This window comes from Impatiens glandulifera, chromosome 1, assembly GCF_907164915.1.
Source record: "Impatiens glandulifera chromosome 1, dImpGla2.1, whole genome shotgun sequence".
Taxonomy (NCBI): Eukaryota; Viridiplantae; Streptophyta; class Magnoliopsida; order Ericales; family Balsaminaceae; genus Impatiens; species Impatiens glandulifera.
In genome coordinates this window covers 2,211,244-2,216,804 of record NC_061862.1, presented here as the reverse complement: position 1 = coordinate 2,216,804, position 5,561 = coordinate 2,211,244, and the positions used below count along the sequence as shown (strand labels likewise).

At 34.3% G+C, this 5,561-nt stretch overlaps 1 long non-coding RNA gene across 1 annotated transcript; it reads left to right on the top strand.

Annotated features, from left to right (window-relative positions):
- Positions 1–3,236: 3,236 nt before the first annotated feature.
- Positions 3,237–4,824, top strand: LOC124919663. The gene is made up of 4 exons (XR_007097588.1): positions 3,237–3,307; positions 3,913–4,023; positions 4,136–4,226; positions 4,735–4,824. It is a non-coding gene; the product is annotated as an uncharacterized LOC124919663 (long non-coding RNA).
- The last annotated feature ends 737 nt before the right edge of the window (positions 4,825–5,561 follow it).

The window sequence follows — 5,561 nt, the reverse complement described above, 5'->3', positions numbered from 1 at the left end:
GAAGCACGCTCAAAGGGACAAGGGGAAGGCTAAATCTTATGAAACAGAGGCAGCCAAGTCCGAGGGATCTAGCTACAAGAAGGAAACAAAAGGGAGTTTTGCTTTCAAGGATCGTGTCAATCAGGGGTGTTTCATTTGTGAAGAAGACCACCGCATGAAGGACTATCCAAAGCGTGCAAGAGTAGCAGCACTCTTGGCCGAGAAAGATGAGGAGCCTAGCGAAGAAGCTCCTACAATGGTGAATCTGATGCAGCTATTGAGTGCCTTGCATGCGGAGAATTCATTTTGGGGTTGGGATTGATGTTTGTGAAAGTCTGCATCAATGGAAGAGAGGTGATGGCGTTGGTTGATTCAGGGGCCACACATAACTTTGTTGCAGACCGAGAAATTCAGAAGCTTGGGTTGGTAATGTCCCCGCACAAGGGCCGATTGAAGGCCGTGAATTCTGAAGCCATGCCAAATAAAGGCATGGCCAAAGTCGACCTCCAGGTGGGAAGTTGGCCGGGGCAGGTCGAGTTGATGGTTGTTCCTATAGATGATTATGAAGTCATTCTAGGACTTGAGTTTCTGGTCCAAGCGATGGTGGTGGTGATGTCTCACTTGGGAGGGATTTTCATTGGTGATCCCAAGAACCCCTCATTCATAATAGGAACTTACAAATCTTCAAATAAAAATAAGTCGGGATGCATTGCAGCCATGTAGCTAGTTGAAAGTCGTGTGGGGGAAGAGGAGGTAGATGCGTCGACTGGGTTGGAGATAAAGGCCAGAAGGGCCAAATGACGGTTAGAGAAGGACTGTGGGCGATCAGACGAGGGATACGTGAACATACCAGGCTGCATTTGGATCATCAGATTCATGGCTGAGTGGAAGTTTATCTTCTGATCTTTGTCCATAGCATTCGTTTGTCATTTAAAAGTGTACATTGGAATTTTAATTCTAGTAAAGGGAGAGGAGACAATCAATTTCAAATTAAGCACTTCAAAACAATTCATTTAAGAATTATTATTATTATTATTATTATTATGTATTTATAAATTTCATTATAACAGACTACCAAAGTGCAATTAATTAGTCTGAGATTCCAAGTTCTCAGCCATCCTTAACTAGATGTATTTGGAATCACTTTATGGCTAGTTTAGTTTTGAAATTATTATCTATATATATATATAATGATGCTTAATTTTTAAAGTGTCCGGATTGCTGGGTCGAAAGTTGTGGTTAATTTGGATATATGTGAGAGTAAATGGATACTTGGGTCGACCCGCCCATAAACTTAAAACTGTTAAAAATAAAATTAAAAATGCTATAGGTATGGTTCGAACTTGCAACCTAACAAAACAAGTACAACCTTTTAACCAACTAGGCTAATACTACTTTATATTTTAAATTCAACCCAAAATTTGATAAACGCGTGACATTTTAACAATATAAGTTCAACTTTTTAACTAACTAATCTATATATATATATATATATAATGATGCTTAATTTTTAAAGTGTCCGGATTTCCGGGTCGAGAGTGTGGTTAATTTGAATATATGTGAGAGTAAATGGATACTTGGGTCGACCCGCTCATAAACTTAAAACTGTTAAAAATAAAATTAAAAATGCTATAAGTATGGTTCGAACTTGCAACCTAACAAGACAAGTACAACCTTTTAACTAACTAGGCTAATAACACTTTACATTTAAAATTCAACCAAAAATTTGATAAACGCGTGACATTTTAACAATATAAGTTCAACTTTTTAACTAACTAATCTATATATACATAATGATGCTTAATTTTTAAAGTGTCCGGATTGCCGGGTCGAGAGCTGTGGTTAATTTGGATATATGTGAGAGTAAATTGATACTTGGGTCGGATTGTGGGTTGATCCGCCCATAAAAATTTTACCGTAATATTTTTTTCATGATTTTTTATATTATTACTCGTGCAAATGCACGGGATACATGCTAGTTCCCTTAAATTCGGGATAGACTAGATAATTTCTTAATTTTAGGTTTAATTTGATTTATTTTGGCTATTTAATGCCCTATTATCAATAATATCTCTATATCATTTTGTTTTAGTAATTCTTTACTCACAGACACATCTTTACTCATAGATTTTTTTCTCACTTGATTCTGTTTTCTTCTAATCCCAAATTCTCCACTACAAAACCCTTTTTCTACTCTTTGTTTATAGTTTCCTCACTCAGATTCTTGAAATTCAAGAACTCAACAAACTAAATTATAAAACAAGTTGTAACACATTACTTGTGAAGTAAGAAATTAACCTCTTTAACTAGATGTATAAATTTTATAGATTTTGGGTTATTGTTATTTGAAATCACTTGGTTTTGAAATTATTATGATTATTAATATGTAATTTATAAACGAGTTTAATATAAATTATATAAATATATAAAATATATTTTAAAATTAACCGGACTTAAAATGAATTAATCGGAAATTAAATAAAGTTAAATGAATAACGGTCACACGCGTTTCAAATAAAATAAAAAGTATAAATACAGTAGTCCGCCCATCTCGGATGAAGAGGAGATCTGCGCCAGGTTTACGCTACGCTAGTTGGAGGAAAAGCGAGGGATGATAGGATCGGATGAAGAGGAGATCTGCGCCAGGTTTACGCTAGTTGGAATAAAAGCGAGGGATGAAGAGGAGATCCACACCACCCCCACCGTTTCTACGCGTCTTCTCTTCTTTTCTCTTCTCGGATGAAGAGGAGATCTGCGCCAGGTTTACGCTAGATGGAGGAAAAGCGAGGGACGAAGAGGAGATCCACTCCACCCCACCGTTTCTACGCGTCTTCTCTTCTCTTCTCGGGCGGCCTACCGGAGGAGCTCTCTCTGCGCCAGATTTACGCAGTTGATAGTGAAATCCACCCGACCGTTCCTTCTAGATTATCCTCTGGTCAGTCGGTGAGTCTTCTCATTTCATTTCTTTTCTTTTCTTGTATTAAATATAATGTATTTCATCCTAATTAATGTCTCAAGACAAACCATAATTTTCCAGACTTTCTTGGTTTGATCAATGGATTTGTCAATAATTATGTTTCTTTAGTCCGCCCATCTCGGATGAAGAGGAGATCTGCGCCAGGTTTACGCTACGCTAGTTGGAGGAAAAGCGAGGGATGATCGGATCATCCATCCATCCACCCCACCGTTTCTACGCGTCTCTCTTCTCTTCTCTTCTCGGTCGGCCTACCGGAGGAGCTCTCTCTGCGCCAGATCGACGCAGTTGAGAGGAAAAGTGACCGGAGAGTGAAATCCACCCGACCGTTCCTTCTTTCTAGATTATCCTCTGGTCAGTCAGTCTTCTCATTTCTTTTCTTTTCTTCCTAATTAATGGCTTAAGACAAACCCTAATTTCCCAAACTTTCTTTCTTGGTTTGATCAATGTATTCGTCAATAATTATGTTTCTTTAGTTGATGAAATTCGATAATGACCTGATTCTTCTTGATGAAACGCTAATCTGGGTTAGTAACCCCTGTCTGTACTCCATTAAATAATATGTAGTAACCCCCCATATGTCATCTTAGCCCTCCCGAATTAGTTCTACCAAACTCTTGTACTAACCCAATAAATTCGTCCAAGGCCCTTCTATCGATCGATCGCTCTCGATTTCTCCGTCGTTTACTTGAAATGAATTTCCTTGATCTTGGTTAGCTAGATTTATTCTGACGACTCTGTCTGTACTGGGAATATTGGGGGGAGGATCTTATAATATACCGATAGTCTGTCTTTATGTATGTATAGCAGAAAGAAAAGAGACCCCGATAAATCATCAATTTAATTATCCCCATGTCTGTATGTATATCTGACGAATTATGCTCATCAATTCTAGGATTCTTAAAAATAGGCTCAGGTAAAACATCTGTCTTTTATTCTAGTTGGTTGTTACTTGACAGGTTCGCATATGGTCGGATAAAAATTTCATCTCCAACAACTTTCTCTGTTTTGACTGGTTGAAGTCGATGATGATGATGCTCCTTTGCGTTCTTCCTCGATTTTGTTGACAGGTATTGATTCAAGTTTTGTTTCTAGATTTTGCCACAAACAGTGACTATATTTTTTGAATATCTTGATATAACAAGTCAATTTGATTTGCAACTGTTGTTTCTAATTTGTTAGGCAGAGATGTTTTCAAGGTTGTTTATTCGCTCGCCCAGTTTCTGAATGCTTTCATCGATGGTTTGAGATTTCGTCATCAAACTCTAAATTGGTAAGTAACATAACTCGAATAAAATTAAAAATGTGAGAACTAGGTAAGGAAGAACAAGAAGAAAAAGATCCGAGAGCGAATGCTCATGGTAGTTTTATTAGACGAGGAAAAATAATGTTTGAACATTCAAAAATTGTAATTGAAGAGTTTTATGATCTAGTCATTTAATATTTTTAAAATTCAAAACTCATGATCTAACATTAAAAAATTGTAATTTATACCTGAGTAATGTTTAAGGTTGTGTTTATTATATTCCTCAATTAAAAATTGTGGTTTTTATTTACTTTTTTCTCATTTATCTAGTACACTTACGTGAGTGGATATTTCTAGATTGAACCATTCATGGGAAAGTTGACAACAACAATTTATAAACCGGATCATTGTTAATTCTAAATATAAAAAATTCGGTATGTTTTAATCTTTGTTCTTTGAGCAATCTTTTATTTTAATGTTACAAGGATTAATGCATATTAAATCAAAACCATGTGATATTGTTGTTGTGGAGTAGGGTTCTTGCGATGAAACTATAGAAATTGTACATGGACCTGATGTGAACCAATTCTCGAAGCTTAAATAAATTTAATTCCTCACTTGGTAAGTTTGTTTATTTGTTTTATTTAATGTACTATAACCATTTAAATAACATAAACTTTAATTTTACAGGATAACTGTTACTTAGTTATAATTTATTTGAATTAAGGACAAGTGATCAATTAAGGTAGACAAGAAAAAAAATATTAAGTTCATAATGCAATAGTAATGCAATAGTAATTCTTGGAGAGGGATAAACTTAATGACTAATTAATCTATTTGGATGACTGAAACTTTTGTTACAATAATTCTTTCTAATTAAAAAAATTAGTCTTACCTAATTTGTTAAACACATAATATATCTAAACAAAGTTTAAGAATAGTATTTTAAGAATACATAAGAAGAAATTATTGATAATTAGTTAGACTAAATTAGGTAAATAGACATTAAATACAAGACAAAAACCTCATATTCTATATATTTATTTTAAATTAAGTTTGATAATTATTTGAATATCTAACTCTATATATTCAATATTCTTTTGACTTATTAAGAGCAATATCACTTAACTTGTGATTTTGAATTTGATAAATATTAATTATTAAATTATTAAATCATAAAGGTTAAAAATACATAAGTTCAGAGTATTTTTAATTTAGCCTTAAAAATAATATTTTGTTACCTGCGTGGATAAAAACACAAAATTTTAAAACGATTGGGAACAATATCACTTACTAATGTTGGTTTTATAGTGATTGTGATTTAGTGACTTATTGAATGACTTATAATTTGGAACGTATAAT